This window comes from Tachypleus tridentatus, chromosome 9, assembly GCF_004210375.1.
Source record: "Tachypleus tridentatus isolate NWPU-2018 chromosome 9, ASM421037v1, whole genome shotgun sequence".
Taxonomy (NCBI): domain Eukaryota; kingdom Metazoa; phylum Arthropoda; class Merostomata; order Xiphosura; family Limulidae; genus Tachypleus; species Tachypleus tridentatus.
The window spans coordinates 137,912,350-137,929,904 of record NC_134833.1 but is presented as its reverse complement, the minus strand read 5'-3'; the positions used below and the strand labels follow the sequence as shown (position 1 = coordinate 137,929,904).

Here is a 17,555-nt window from a genome sequence, read left to right as displayed (position 1 = left end):
TATCATTCTACAAGCTCAAGTTTAAAGTGGAAGTATTGAATAAGGACTGCAACAAACAATTATTGAAAATCTCAACTGTAGTGGAAACTTATATTGGGAAAGTTTACCAAAAAACACTTGCTTTCATACTATACTTCATATAAAGAACAGAAAAATGTTTTAAATTCTGGAATATTTTGCTATAAAACTAAGTTTTGAATTGTCCTTTAAAATTAGTATTGAAAATAAATTCATGCTTGGTTTAAATGATGAATGTAGAATTTTATTATCAGATTATTATTAGATTTTTAGCTGTAAAGTTATATTCAGAGCATGTTTTAAAGTCCATTTTTTAATGTTATCTGTTATTGTTTACTTGCATAACAAATATTTTGGGTAAACACTTTTTATCAGCTAAGTACTTTGTTTTTCTTTCACTTTTGCCAATTGGATGTTGAATTGTTTTCAACTTTTGGGTTGGGTGGCTCACTTCAGATTGTTTGGTTGTCTTGGAGTTTGGTTATGTACTTCTACTCATCTGATTGTTAGTTTTATACTTTATGGACTAATGTTATTGTGATATGTGTTTTCATGCCCATTTGAATATATTAATAAATACTTAAAGATTATGAAGTATTTTTTTACTTCAAAATGTGTTAACACATACAACATACTTCCATTTAGGAAAGTTGACCTTTACAAGGCAAGGCTATGTTAAAAGTTTATTTTCATGTAGTAGTGTTTTTCAGTTGGTAATTTTGTACACATTTGTGTAATTCAGTTAGGTTAATGAATTAAATTAGTATATATGCTCATGTATTTGTGGTGCAGTTGTAAGCTCAGTAATGCCAAGGGAATAATTACCTTTTGTTGCAGGTATCCTGGACCCATGCTCTGAGGCAAATTGTTATCAACTGCTATAAGTATCACTGTCGAGAAGATCTTCTCCCAGCCTGTTGTGAGGAAGAGGAGAAAGAGAAAGGAAAGGTGATTGGTCAGAATCAGAGAAATATTCAGACTTTAGCTGTGTCTGTAGTCGGCACAGCTGGGTCTGTTGGCACTGCACTTGCTGGGGCAGCGGGGGTGAGTTGGCAGTGGGTTTTCTTCATCCCTGGTTCCAGCAGACTTCCCCGTTTTCTCCTTTTTTGGTATCTTTCTCTTAATTTGTTTCTTTGCTTTTATTGCTTGAGCAAGTGCATGCATGAATGTTTATTTTGTGTTGATAACCATTTAAAAACATGAATGTAAAGCTATCTTTATAAAAAGAACACACATGCTTCATGTATAATTTTAAAAAAATTGTTGAAAATACCTGTGTATGTAGTTTAGGTTCTTGTATTTGCATGTCAAACATTCCCTTCATTTAAATAAAACATTTATTTTTGAAATTTATTGCCTTAAGGAAGGTTCATCAAAATACAGGAAATTAACAATCTTTAATTTTGTCTTTGCAATCTACAAGTAGTTGTTGAAGAGGAAAGTGCTTTTAATTGTGGAATTTTAGACAGGTTGTAAAGTGTGGACATTTCTGTACATGTTCTTTAAATATAAGCTCAGAGCTGGTAGTTTAAATGTGATATCAAATAATGATCAGTAATTCCTAAGTCAGATGTAACTTGATTTCTGATATTTTTTAATTGGCTGCAGTGATTTTTGAATTTTAAATTAGTACAGTTAACGTAGGACAGATGTAGTTTCATCTTTTTGCAGATAAACTGAAGTACACAAAAATAGGAGTAACATGACAGAACACTTATTATCTAAGAATCAGACCACTCACTGTTAGCTTTATCATAGATTTTCCTACTGTTTTCTGAGAAAAGAAATAACTTTTAACTGATTTATAACTAACAGTACTACTTCAGACAACACTTTTAACTAAAAATCATATGGCTTGTGTACCTCTAACTGATATTACTTGTTACATATTTACTTGTTCAAATGGTTTAAAATATTTAAGCAGCTCTAGAGGGAAGGTATTCAAATACTTGTTGGTACTGATTTAAATTTTAGATTTTAAAGCTGTTAAGACTTCTACTTAACACATCTTTTCTTCATTTTATGTTGATGTGAAAAAATTAAATTACTCACTCAAGCTAAAGTTTTGTCATTAAATGTAGAAACTGAGGTATGACATTTAAATATTTTTCATTAAGTGTAGGTAAGTGCAGAGACATAATTGAAATGCTGCTGTGTCTTTCTGCTGACTTATGTTTGTATTAAAGCATGATAAAGACTGTGCTAGAGACTAGCAACAGAATTAAGAAGATTATTTTTATGGTTTATACCTGTTCATTACTTTTTACGTAGTAGAGCCTGAGATGATTTGAAGGTATTACGAGATTTCACTGTAAATTACGGTCAGTGAAAGACTTAGTTTACACTAAGATACACAGCATTGCAATGTATGGCAGTCAGCATTAATGCATACAAACAGAAAAACTCAGTGTTTAATATGCAAGGTATTCCAATATATAAGGTAGTTATTTTATTGCCTCAGGTTTAATTTATGCATTTATAACCAAATTAACCCTTTCATAATGGGCTTGGTTTAATATACACAAGTTCTACACATTTGCACACATTAAGTATTTATGTTATAACTTTTGATCCAGTATCTGTATTTTCACAAAGTTTGGTAAATTTATAGTAGAGATTACAAGTTTGTTGTTTTTATTTTTACACAAAAAGTCAGATTTTTTTAATGAAACTCTTTTGACTACAGATTTCTTTATGAAAATGTTGGGTCCATTTTGTTACAAGTCTGAATGCAAAATGATTTCATGTTATGATTATAAAAAAAACTGTTCTTTGTCTCAAAAACCTGGAATATTATTTGTGTAATCTCTAAAACTATAGACTCAGTACTTTGACATCACAAACATTTAATTTTAATCAGTACTGCACTCAATATACCACACGACTCACAGACATTGATATTTAGATGTGTCTTCTAATACTTACTTTAGACTTAAGAAATTAACTCAAAGTTTGAATTATACAGTTTGATCCCAAACTTATTGACATAAATTCATAAAATAGTAGTTCAATAAAATTTTGAATGCAAGCCAGCAAATACAATGACATGGCCTTTAATTTCTGATCCATAGTGAACAGGTTTACTAGCAATTCAAAACAGTATGTTTTTATGTCATATTTGTTTAATTTGGTAATGGCATTCTTCTTCCCCCATCTAACCAGAATGTAAGTCCTTGTTTTAGGCTCTAACTTTTTATATGTACTTTCAGTCTTAATACCAAAAACTGAAACTTTAAGAAGTATCTTAAAAGTAACAGCTATTATAAGTTTGGTAAAGGTTAGATGATTAATTTATCTATGATAAAATGAGAATGAAGAAACATAAGTTCATTCTTATATAAATAACATTTCAGATACATCATTTATAAATTGTAGCTGTTTGTGAAATAGCAGTGAATTTTTGTGGTCTGAACTTGATCTTATCTTGTACGTAGTTTGAAAAAGCCAGTGAAAGATTGTATTTATATTGCATCAGGAAGTTTATTGGATTAATTAATACTAATATATTTAATTAATAACTTCTGATTGAAATAAAATCAACTCAAAAATATATAGCTAATCAAGCATTCTGTTCTCATGTTCTTACTTATAAAGATTGAAATGCTTGTTTCATCAGTTGGGCACACTCTTATATCTATATATTTGGCCCAAAACCCAGTAAGATCTCAGATTTAGGTTAACCCTAAAGACCCATACTACCGGTGAATATTTTGTCTGGTATGACATTTTACTCTGTAATACAATTCAGTCCTATTTATGATTCTGTCTTGCTTTGCTTAGCATAGACCGTGATGTTTTTTCTTCTGTAATGTTTTTCTATTTTCTTGCCCTTTGATACAGTTCATAAAGGTCAGTAGTGTTTAGTTTGATTATTTTGTCAGATTACAAAAAAAAGAATTAAAGAGTTGGGCCTAAAGTACTTTTTTTTTTAAATTTTACATAATAAGGTGTGATATCTACTTTGAAAGTTAGTTGTGTTTTGGGTAGAATAATAGATTACATCAGTTAGATCTGGTAAGAAAAGGTATTCTGATGTAAATGTACCATTTTTAAGGTTAATAATTCACAGATATTCTAATTATAACATTAAAATTTCTTTTACAAGAAGTATATAGTCATTCAAACTTTTTTTTTACACTTCATGTATTATTTCTTTTTTAAGATTACATTAGACGTGCTTGTGCAGTGCTGTGCAAAATGTTGGAAACAAATTATCTCCTGTGCTACCTAACAGTGTGAAATAATCTATAAATATAAAATAAAAACAGAGAAATAATAAAACATTTTTATAAGAAAATTAATGTATAATAATTTTTTTATCTGCAGCTTGGAAATCAGAAACTTTTATTGTTAAGTAGGTACAACTTTAAGATAACTTTCTGAAGTGTTTATTGAGATGGATTTTAGTATCCCAGTACATAGAATTGTTTGGGGGAAAATGTTATATTTCCAAAACACACTCACTTATTTCTCATATTTCCACTTTCACCTGACTGCTGGGGTTGCTTTTATTTTGCTCATCTTTGCAATAGTATGATCTTTTTTTCCTCCTCCAATCTTTTATTTCCCACTTATCTGTAGTGAGATAGAAACATACATTTTTCTGGTCATGTTTCTCCAAGGTGCTCAGAGGTTGCATTTGTGGGTGATCATGGACTTTCTAGGGAGAATTTTGTTTCACTTCTTCCAGCACCTTTCTTTACCCACTTGACATCTCATATAGCTAATTGGATCAACTGCCTTCATTTCCTTTTCTTCATTTGGCACATCCGGTGTGTGTGTGTGTGTGTGTGTGTGAGAGAGATGTTTTAAATCTATCTTCCTTGATAGCAGAAAGGTGTGAGAGTTTGTACTTAGTTCTCCCTGCATCCCCTGATATTACCATTCATGCAGGGAGGTTTACTGCTCCGTTACATGAAGAGACAACTATCCCTTTTCTGTCACTTTTGTTTGAACAACATACTTAAACTTTCACTGCCAGGTAGAATCATATTTAGATTTTTGGATTATAGATCAACTCCTATAAATGTGGGGTTCCAAAATGGAGTCTGTGGTCAACCTGAATGGATCATGATTTTCTAGTATTCACCTCACCTTAACTACTGCGCTGAGATATTTATCACCCCTATATATTTTTTTGGAAGTCTCACAGTGATCACCACATCGATTTCATGATAAGTTGGAACAATTATTAGCATGCATCTTGGTTGGATTACCAGCTTCTTCACCTTTTCTATTCGCTTGATTAATATGTTATATGGTAGAGATGAGTTGTTTGAGAGTGTTCATCTACCTGCTGTCACTCTCTTGTAAGTTATTTGAGATCCTTTTCTTCGTCTCTTGTTTTTGCAACCATTCCAAAGTTTTTGGATAGAAGAATTGGTATTGCCCATATTTATTCATCTCCATTGTCATTGGCTTTTCAATTTTCCTGGGCTCTTGCAGGAGATTGTAGTTCCACCCCTCTTTGAGTGTCCTGACACTAACCTCGTAGTCCAGTGTTATCCAGGATAGATTCTGCTCATATTCACATGGTTCCTCCACTTGGTCAGAATGCTGTCAGTTGTGGCAGTTACTACTATATGTATTCTTTTGAGGTCTGTGGAAATTTGGCGTTAAGGATTTCTGGAAATTTCAGGACTAGTTGCACAGTTTATATCACCATCACGATTATCCCCCCCCCCCAAAAAAAAAAAAAAAAAGGCAAACAAACTGTATTGCTTCCACCTCCTACAGATTCTCAGATTTGTTGATTAAGAGGCAGTGGAGAAAGTCATTTCAGTTCTTTCTGAATTTTGTTTCCATCTGTTTTGTGTCCAAGAAGAAAGGAGATAGGTATCCAGTCAGTGATCTTTCTCATCTAAATCAATTCCCAGATCCTCCAAAGTAAAATAAATATCTTAGTGTTTAGTACTCAATAAGAAGTATGTATTTGTCATTGTATAAAGAAAGTTGCAAATATTCTTATTTTCTAATACTTTCAGTGTGTGTGTGTATGTAATTGTTTTATGATATCTAGCTTCAGCTTTTATTATAACATGGACAACAATAACTAGCTGAACTAAAACATATTAATGTAACATTGACTGTTTTGTATCTTTTCTCCAGACATTATACACACAACCATTGGTAGCACATTATGCTCCAGCTGTTGTCCAGACCATTAGCAACCCTGATGGGACAGTTTCCATCTTGCAAATTGATCCTGGAAGTACCATGGTCACGCTACCTGATGGCTCTCATGCTCAGATCAGGACAGTTAATGCTGTAAATTCTCTACCCTTAGCAGTAAGTGAAAACAATATATATGTAAAAAGGATGTTTGTTTATAGATCATTTTGACAGCAGGAAAACTTGTCATTGATGTATGAAAATTTTTTCTCTTTTTATAATAGTACTGCACAAAATATGAAAAATGTGAAACAACTTAAAAGAAGTAAAGAACAAAGTGACTTATTTTTAGTTTTGTTGAAATATAATTTTTGAGGAAAATGGTAGAATATGTGTGTTGAGGTATGTAAAGATGGTAGATGTATTCAGAATTGGGTAGAAAATGTTTATTATCAAGCACAAATTTTAGTTGGTTCTAAATAATTATAAATATTCTAAGAAAGGTTGAAAAACATTCTGTCACTCAAGTAAAATGTAGAATTGTTTTCCATTCCAAAACTTGTTCATGTAAATTCTCATTTACTGCTGTTGCTTTCATTAGGTCATTTGAACACACAAACACTCAGCTGTAAAATGAAGCTAAACAAGTGCATGTTACTTAAAGTGAAAATTCTTCAACAGATTCCTTTGTAATAATGATACAAACTCAGAAATATCCTGAAAAACAGACATTGTTTGAAACTGTAAAAGAAAATTGAAAGTGCATGACTAAAAACACTTTGATGATAGTTATTGTAAAGCTGTTTTTTGTGTGTGTGTGTCAGCAGTTGACCCAATAGGATCAAGAGTTTCCCAAAATTTTGATTGATTAAAAAATGTTCACTGTGTATTTATGTTATTCATGAATTAAATCTGTTTCTTTAAAGGTAACATCAAGCATTATTAAACAAGTGATTTGCTGACTTGCTAAACCAAGGATAGCACAGACCTGTCTGTGATGGTTTTATTGTCTTGAGCTTTTCATATGTTCTACAGTAATTCTTGTACACTGAATCCAAAAATGATATCCATTTTTTTCCATCATAGATTGTTTCACAAAACATTGTGTACTTTTACCTAAGTGAATCACTTTCACTGAAATCAGGTTGTATTTTGTTATGCTTAAAATGTTGACAACCACAGATTATAGATTTCTCTAGACCAATTGCATTGTGAAAGTCTTATCAGTCATTCTAGAACCCAAATATAATGTTAAAAAATGCCCATTTTGGTAAATGGAATAATAATTTGATTGAAAAACATGAATATTATTTTTGAAATTACATAGCTGAATTATGGAAAGTTGTTTATTAAAACCAAAAAAAATTTATGAAGTTTAAATTTGCAGAACTGGAGTAATGTCGTTTACGGACGAAACTTTCTGAAACGTGCAGTGCACTTAATTAACTAATCAGACCTCTTATATTCATCATGATAAACTTACATCTGTCACATGTATTTTCTGACATCTCTAGTACTGTTAAATGCATGATTATTCATTATAAATACGGTGTGAGATTATTACTAAGAAAACTCAATAAAGGGTTCAACTGCATAAATTAAAAATGGTGTTACATGCTCTCTTTTTATATGAAAATTAAGTGCATTGTTTTTACAGTTTTAAAAGAAAAATGTTATTAAAAGTGAACATGGGTGTAAGTACAATAGATGCTTTTACTTATACAAGTATATGCACAAAACCCTGAAAACAAATGTACAATAGATGATGCTTTATTTTCATTGTAGTGTTTCATATATACATCATCTTAGAGGGCTAGTTACTTGCCTGTTCAAATGCCATTTTGCTTTTGGAGTCAAAACACTGTTTTTAGCATGTTTTAAAATAGTTGAACCAAATTACTTCTTGGTAATGGAGTATTTGTTTTAGTTTGTTTTTCTCTGTAAGATTCATAATGTAGTTTCTGATGGCACACAGAATGTTCAGACCTTAGCAGAGGTTGCTGCTGCTTCTCAACCAGAAGTGACCAACCAGCATACCCAACAGTTGCCATCACTCAGTGTTGATCTTCATAGTGAAGCAGTTTCATCACTTAATCAGGATGGTCAAATCATCCTTACTGGTGAGGATGGCACACAAAGTGGTAAGTGAATTCTTATATTGATTTATTCTTTCCTTGTGGAGTTTTTATTGCATATTCATAGATTGTTTATTTCTATGAATCATGTAGATTTTGGGTCTTTATAGCTGTGGTGATTAGCAGTTGAGTACATAAAATATAAAATATTTTTATTAGAAATTGTGGCATGTTAAACTTTTTTTTTTTAAAGGCGGTGATCTACAGTTCTAACAAGTTTACACAGTGTTACTTTATTTTATTAATGTTTTTGTTCTAGTTTTCTTATTTTAATTTAATTATTTCCATTACCTCTTTCTATACAGAATTGGTTGATGTGCCAGGCTTTGTAACAGCAGAGTAACCATTAGTTTTTTTCTGTACTGTGACATTTAATATGTTTCTTAATTTTCATAAAATTTGACAAGAGTTTAGTAAATACAAGAAGCCTTTTGTGCATAAAAAAATCAGATTTTTTAATTTCTTTTATTAAAGATTTGATCATGAGCATGTGGAGTCAATGTTGGCTGCTCTGGTGGAATGTGATTATCATGGCTTCATCTGAAAAATTTAATTTGTGTAACCTCTAAAACCTCCAAAATGAATGTTTTTTTGTTTTTCAGTAAAACATATTTTATGGGTTATTTTCTTTACCCTCACTATATTGTCTAATTGTCTCCTGCTAGGACAGAGGTATATCTACGGATTTACAATGCTAAAATCAGGGGTTCGGTTCCCATTGGTCAGCTCAGCATATAGTCAGATGTGGCTTTGCTATAAGAAAACACACACACAAACACATTGTCTAATCAGCGTGACTGACCTTGAATCCAACATAAAAATTACAGAATCTAAGTTACTCCTTTTTTGTTATGGAATCATTGTAAACTGGAACAGAAAACTGCATTTCTTTATCATAGATCATGAACCATGAGAGTAGTTCGTAATAGGATTTACCCAGGAATTTCACAAAAATTCTAATAGAATATATGAGTACAAACCATCTTAGAAAGCAGAGTTGTTCTTGAAACAGCACTCAAGACCTATCTTAATGGCTAAGGCTGCTAAAACATTGATAATAGCAAAATAATTTGATTTTCAGATTGTTATACAAAATTCATTCATTTGTTGTTGTTGTTATTATTATTATTGTTTTAGAAGGCTGCAGAAAAAAAACAGTCACGAATGTTTTATTCAAACGTGGACAAACCTACTAAAATACTCGTGCAGGTTATAGGACTATTTTTATGTTGATTGTTGAAAGAGAAATGGAGAAATAATTTTTTTTTTTTCATTACTACTGGCCAAGTTTCTCTTCAAAGCCATTAAGAACTGAGGCCTTCAACAAAAATGGCTAGATATATTGAACCAAAATCTATGCACAGCTACTAAAACTCCTGTGAAGGTTGTAAAGCTATTTTTAAGTTGATTCTTGAAAGATTTCCATCCTCTAAAAATTTCCAGTGTAATATTTTTGAAGCTGTTCAAGTATTTCAGCAGTTTAGAAGCCATTTAAGCACACAGTTATACCAGTTGGAATGCTTCATCTTTATTATTGATTATAGTTTTACAAGCCACTACAGAAAAAAAAAACTGAATATTTTATTGAAAGCTGAACAGTAGTAATGAATGCAGTACTGAGTATGTTGTAGTTTTAATATCAATTCAAGCTCCTTCAGTTTTTCACTCTGAATAATTTCTCCAAGTCCTTCACTTTTTGTCATTGAAAAAAATCCAGTGTTTTACTAATGTGCATTAAATGGCAAAAATGTGTAAGTTATAACACCTTAATTGAAAACTGCTACATTGAGAATTCATGATTTCTCAAGTTCTCTGTTGTGTATTGTTTTTACATGTTGGTTTAGAGTCCATAGTTATAGGTGTGAAAATATAATTTTTGCATTTTAATTCAACTTGTTTCTGTAGGTTTTGACAATCCATATTCCCATTTTTATCTTGTAACTTAAGGCTCTTAACAGTTTACATCTGTTTTAACTGAAGTTATTATTTTATTGCTGTCTGGTACTTGTTCAATACAAGTTGTAAATGACTTGGTAAACACAGAGCAAGTTACTGTACTGAATGACATAATGCAGAAGCTGCTTGCTAGCATCTCTTGTGAAGAATTTTTGTTATTCATTACCTTACCTATTCAAACCTCATCTGACCTAACATATTTTTAATTTTTACATTTTACTCATACAACAATATGTAAAGGATAACATGAAAAATGAGAAATACAGTTCTTATTTTTGACTTTTTGGTTACCAATTAAATTTAACCTTACTTTTTATACTGATGATACTTGAACATTAAATAATTTTTATTTACTTAAATAATGCATCTTGGAGTAATAACATGCACAAAGTATATAATGTCACTTAACTATTATAATTTTGCTGGCTTTCTAACTATGTCACAAGACTTATAATAATTCACTAAGCATTTCAATCTAAACTCTCAAACTGAAAACAGAATATATGCACTCTATACTGAAAAAAATTAATATAATATGAAAAGAAGTGTTAATTTTCTAATAGAAGGAGATATTGTTTGTTTTTTAAGTATTTTCTTTTTAAATTAAGAAATTAAAACATATTGAAATTTGATTGTTATATACATTTTGATGCCATTATTCATATACCTTGATAATAAAGTAGTTTAAGTTTTGAGTGTAAATTTGTATAAGGTCATGAAATGTGCACTTCAGGCTGCTACCCATAATAATGAGGTGAGGACTACATGTACAGTGAAAGTTTCTTATCTGGATGCAGTGAAATTTTTTTTCTTGTAGCAAACTAGTCAAATTTTCTCACCTGTTGTTTGTAAGGGGACTGTTAGTACATTTCTGTGATTGTCAAAATAAGATCTATGACAATATGTTACTCATAATAAAGGTACTTTATTGGGGAGTTAGGGGCTTGGATCTTACTTGAAATAGTAAAGCATTAAAACTTAAAAACTATTTCAGTGGTATGTTGGTGGAATAATTAAATTCATGCTTCCACATAATAGCACCAAATAAAATAAAATTTCTGTGCTGCTAGAAAAAAAAATGCAACTGTTTCTAAGTAACTTGATGCTGATTCTAAAAATTACAATGATAATTACTGGCCATATTTAGTTATCAAATTATGATAGATTTATTCAAAATGTTTTTGTATATCATGAAAATAATTTTTCCTTAATAACTTTACTTATTCCTTGAAAATTACATTTAAGAATGTTGAAAAACAATACTTAATGATAATAACAGTTTAAATAGCAACAAGTATAATAAGATTATACAATGGATATATATTCAGGCTACATTCAAAACTTTCATCATGGTATTAATTTTTGTTACGAAATATCTTCTTGACTTGTGCCTTTTTGTGCATGTTCTCAGTTTCATGCTCTAAGAACCAACTGTAATTTACCATCACTGAAGGATTTCTATTGTAGAATTATCTTGGTGGAAGCACTTACAACACATATATTGCTGGAGCTATATCATTTGAATAGAAGTCAAATGATATAGCTGCAGCAATATATTACATGAAGGGTGTAAGAAGTGCTTCTAGACTCCATTTTCCTGTAGTTGTCAAACATATCATCACAGCATTATTTTCATCTTTGTAATCTCCTAATAAGTTTTTGACAAACAATTTGAATGATTTACAGGCAGCAGTTTCTTTCTGATTGAGTATTGATTCAAAATCTCATCATCCATCAGAACTTTCCAAATCTGTGTCTGAACAAAGAGATACCTTCCACAGCTTGATTTTATGGAAATTAAAAGATTGCCCTTTGGACAACCTACCCCTCTGTCAGAGATTATTCAAACAAAAAAAAAAGACCCTCAAAATAAATCCAAGTTCAACAATATTAATGTACAGAGGCTATAAAAAAAGACCAAGTTACAAAAATATTAATGTTTTTATATCTTGTTTATTTCCAAAAAGTATAATTAATGTTTATTTAGCAATTTTACATCTTTATTCAACTAAGTTTTGATAATTTATTTCAAGGGAAGTTTCATTTCTTTGGAAACATTATGCTCAATCTATGCTCATTTTTCTTAGCATTCTAAGGAAGCAAATAGTCAGTGATCTGTAAAACTTTTAAACAGAACAGTGATTTTGACCAATAACATTCAATGTTCTCATTCTACCCATTTTTGAAAAGAAAAACGAAAAAAAAAAGCACTAAACGATATTTTTGTGGATGTTCAAATTTTCGAGTTTGTAGTTAGGAAATTTACCAATGGTTTTGATTAAGGCTTGGAGACAACACTATGTGCAATGTAGACAAGAATAAGTGTACAGTAGACTATTATACTGTTTTGAATAAGGGTCTGTTCCAAGGTGCTATTTGTCTATCTGACAACATGGGAGTTTAAACTTGTCATCCAAGGAAGCTTTTAGTCATCTCGGATGATCGTTAAACTTGAATTCTGCGCCCTTTCGTTTTTTGCTTGTTAGATTTCTGAAACCATTACTGTCTTTGCTCATTCCTTTTACAAAATTTTTCATGAGTCCCAATTTTAAATGAAGTGGGAGCAGAAACTTGTGGATTCATCAAAGGTTGTTACTTGATATTTTGTTTTTCTGTTATGTAATTCTCTTTCATTGGCCAATTTTAATTTTTGAAATGAATTTTAGAATCTCAAGTCTCAGAAACACAAAAAAGCAACAATGTTTGGTATATCCACTCTCCAGTCCTAACAGGATCACAGTAACTTTTAGATCACTGCATATGTTCTGTCTGTGGTGATCATATTTGATGGTCTCAGATATAATAAGCATGATTTTATAAGATTATATCCGTAGCATAAGTAATAGGTTTAATATTTCCATTGTGCAAAAGTACAGCTTTAGACTAAGTGTAGATGAGTTGCTAAAAAGTCTTCATACTCTAGGATACTCTTCAGGTACTCTTCAGTATCTAACTCTTCAATCAGTGCACCATCATTTGTACAGAAAGTGTTTTGCATGTTGTAATAAGAAGTAAGACCTTGAAGGACAATTCAGCAAATTGAAATGCTTGTTCCTTGTTCTCATAACTTCCATTGCTGTAAACAAGATCCAAGAAGCTCCTTGCTGCTTGGACAGAGACATCATTTAGCTCTGCTTGAGTAATTAGATCAGGCAGCTTATGTTGAGGTGCCACAGGAATAGAATTACTAGATAAATATGTTTCAATGTCTTCTTCACAGGATATCTCTTATTTTCCACTTCACTGATGGATAAGGCACTGGAAGACCATACCCATGAGGTACTGGTTTCATTGCAGATGCAATATTTGTATATTTAATGTATTCTTTAGTTTTGCTTGAATACTAAAAAACATAAACTGTGCAAAAATAACAGTAAGGGATTATGTCATGGAAATTGCAAATGGCATATCTGTTATTTTCTTCTTTAGCCATTGTGTCAAGCCAGATATGCAAACTGTACAACATATGTGGAACTCGGTGTTTTTTTTTTGGTCACCAATTTTACACCAGAAATAGTGGTAGTAAGCTGCCTTTACCTTGTGTGTGATGTTTTTCCGTTGTGAAACTGGAGTATATATTCCACAAATGTACAGAAACTATTTGGATAATTTTTGTACTTTTGAACTCTACTTAACCTGAAGGAAACCATCATTTCAAATTATTTTCTAGAAAGTATAAAATTGTTTACAAAACTAGAGCTTAAAAATTTTTTGAAAACAAGGTTTTGTAGTAATTGATTATATCACATATGTGAGGAAGAAGATCAGACTTTGTTTTGACTGTGCATAAGGCAAGGCAAAGTGACCACCTGAGAGAGAGGAGAGCATCTGACTCTGCCCATTTTATACTTAGTTGTGGAACTTCTCAAATGTTCTATGAACATGTGAGAGTTTCTTGGTTCCTGGGCAGAGCAGGGAATGTAGGCATGAAGGAAAAGTGATGTAATTTGCTACAGTTATACCAAGAACAAGTAGCATATATTAATATTATTGGGATTTTTCACCAGTGCAATGAAGTTAGTGTTTGAACTTACCAAAAACATAATGCCATGAAAACTTAATTTCAAAGCATAAATCTACTGCACTGAGTTGAGTGCATAATATTTTACATAGTGCCAATAAAATATTGACATAGTACAATAACTTGAAATCTAGAGGTGATAGACAAATTCTGGATACATTTTTTGAAATCAATACCTTAAATTTACTTCAGATAACTTGAATTTTTACCAGTATCAAATGTTTTACAGTCAGACTCTTTCAAATCTGACTTTAATAATAGTGATTGGCTTAATTCAAGTATAGATTGTTACAGCTTAACTCGTGATGATGAGAAACTCGCTTGAAGTAAAAATGAATCTCGGGGTGGCTGGTATGGGTATTAACACTTTTACTAATAAACCAGAGAACAATGTTTCAACCTTCTTAGGCTATTTTAAGGTTATTAAGTCTTAATACCCATACCAGCTGTCCTGAGATATATTTTAACAGCTGAACTATTTTCAATCTAAATTATATTTGTTTGGTAACTTTATGGTTTACAAGTGAAATTAGAGTCTCCTGTTTGATGCAGTTGTACACTATGCTGTTACATAACAACACCCATTATTGGTAGCCTGAAAGTTGCATATTCTGTGGTTATAGCAATTACAATGTTCATGAACATAATGACTTGATGCTGTAAACCAACTTTCACAAAGAAATGTTGCAATAAATTATCGTCAAAAGCATTAAAATGTATACGAAAAGATAGTATTTTTCTCTACTATGTTGTGTATGTAAAATTTATTTTTGTACCACTTTTAACATTACAATGTGTTTTGTTGGTGAGCTGAAAGGAGAAATTAGGCAATTTTTTTAAAAAACTAAATTTCATCCTTTGCATTTAAAGAATAAGAAAACTAGGTAGAAAATGATCATTGTTTGAAGTTATCTTCAGAAAAGGTTTGTCAGATGTTTGCCAGTAAGTTGTTTGGGAGTTAGTTAATCATTAAATCACTTGTACACTGTAATACGGTTTTATATAAATATTTCTTGATATTATTTGCATTTATTATGAAGCAAGGGTCTGAGTTATTTTTTAAGTTTTATATTTTTGATGGTTTAAATTTCAACCACTTGGCATTATTTATTTCAGCATTTCCAGTTTCTGGTATGGTTACCATTCCAATGTCAGTGTACCAAACAGTGGTTACTAGTATGTCACAGCTGTCTGATTGTCAAACTAGTCATCATGGATTACAGGTTTCGATGGCAAACTTGGAGACAGCAGAATGCATAGATTCAAAACCTGTTGGAATTGTCAGTTCTTCAGACAGAGTAGATCCTATACCTTTGAACATGGGAAAAACTGAAAACTAGTAAAATCTACAAGTAGGGTTTAATTGTGGATGTTAAAGTTTATACCTTACATTTAGGTTGTCATTAGTGTTTATTGACAGATTCTTCCAGCAAATGCTAAATCTAAAAACCTGTGTAATTATAAATATTAGAATGTGAAATCATGTGGGAAAGAATGTCATTGTAAACAAGTTATTATGTTCATAGTCCTGATACAAGGATACCTGTATTTTAATAGTTTAGTGATAACCACAGAGTAGTTATTCGCTGATGCACATTTCAAATATTAATATGTGAACTGATTAAATTGATATGATCAGTAATATTAAATGTTCTGAAAGTCTGATAATGCTGGAGGAAGGTAATAACATTAAATATTTAAAGCACAGTAGCACAGTATTTGATAGACTTTAGAAAAATGTGAAATATGGCACATTGTAAATGTGTATAAAACATTATACCACAGGGACAAGGGTGTTGTTTTTTTATAGTACTGTTGTGTAGATATTTTATAAAAGTCGAATTATTTAAAGAGGGAGAAAATGGAACAACTGAGGTTTTGATAATCAAACTCAAAGAATTTTAAGAATTGGAAATTACACTTTGCTGGCAGATATCTTAAGTCTTCCAAATAATATAGGTTCATTGTAGTTTGACAAATCTTAATATGCAATCAAAATAAACTTTAAAACATGTAATAGACTTTGTCAGTTAATTAAATATTTTCTGCATAGACAGTTACATCTGAGTTATGTTACTTCATGATGATATTAACCTGAAGATAACCTAAGAAGGTCGAAATATTAAAAGTTTTAATATCCATACCAGCCATCTTGAGATACACAGTTCTGTTATTTGCCTTCCAGCTTGAGTTATGCTATTAGTAAAAAACAATTGTAAATCATTAAAAATGCTACAATTTGTTTTTGTTGCAGAAATCAAAATTGCTATATTAAACTTCCAAAGACTAATCCATACTCTTTATCTTTGCCATGTCATTTCAGATGTCAATTATATACAAACATTTAAAAAGAGCTTGTAATAATTTGTTAGTATTACTCAGTAATATCATAAAGGCCCAAAAAACTTAATATTACAAGGAATTGACATTGTTATTATTATTTTCTGTTGCAGGTCTAATGTGTTTTTTAATGCAAGTTTACACATATATTTCTTGTTTATTCCAAAATGTGTAATAATTTTTAACACATGATATGCAAAGTGATATCCATACCCATGTAATAAATGAAAGAAAACCATATCTACACCTTATGTCTGTCAAAATGTGTTATTAAAATTGCTTTTGAGGAAACTTGTAACTTTGTTGTGAACTTATGCACTAGATTCATGTATTAACTATGTACAGATTATCATATTTCAAATTTTTGATTTGCAGGAGGTAATCAGGGATTGATTTAGCTTCATAGTTACATTTCAGTAATTCATATCATAGACTGTTTCTCTTATACCATTCTCTTACTTTTTTGGGAGATTCATATCTTACTGTAAAGTTCACAGTTTTGAAGTAGTTCTCAAATTCTTCACCAAAGCAGTCAAACATAAAATATCAGCTCTTCAGCTTTTGATCTGTATGTGATTCACTTATCTCCTTCATAATATCTGAACAAACTGTACACAACCTTCAAATCTCAGGTCCAAGTATGTTTCTGAGGTTACGATAGTGTCAACGTGTATTACTTACAAGAACCATGAGAAGGTCTTTCAAAGGGTGGACCTTTTGGAAATGCTGAAGTTGTAGGGTTTGTATCATTTTAACATGTATATTATGCCACTGTATAATTGTCCTCTGTAGTTTTTTATATAATGTCATAATTAGGGGAATACCATTATTTTGTTTTAAACTTCTGAAGTGTTGTGCACAATTGTCTTCAAACTTACAAGTTTGTGTTAAGAATGTAATTCAGCATCACTGGGAAAACAATATCAGTATTAAAAGAAGGCAGAACCTATTATGTGTTAAAAATAGAAAAAACT

At 30.9% G+C, this 17,555-nt stretch overlaps 1 pseudogene across 1 annotated transcript in view; it reads left to right on the top strand.

Moving 5' to 3' along the window:
• The window catches only part of LOC143226477 (DNA-binding protein P3A2-like), a 45,256-nt pseudogene extending 28,384 nt beyond the window's left edge, over positions 1-16,872 (top strand). The window contains exons 7-10 of the transcript XR_013014644.1: positions 856-1,062; positions 6,127-6,306; positions 8,105-8,270; positions 15,358-16,872. The product of XR_013014644.1 is annotated as a DNA-binding protein P3A2-like (transcript). The remainder of the gene's footprint in view (positions 1-855; positions 1,063-6,126; positions 6,307-8,104; positions 8,271-15,357) is intronic.
• The last annotated feature ends 683 nt before the right edge of the window (positions 16,873-17,555 follow it).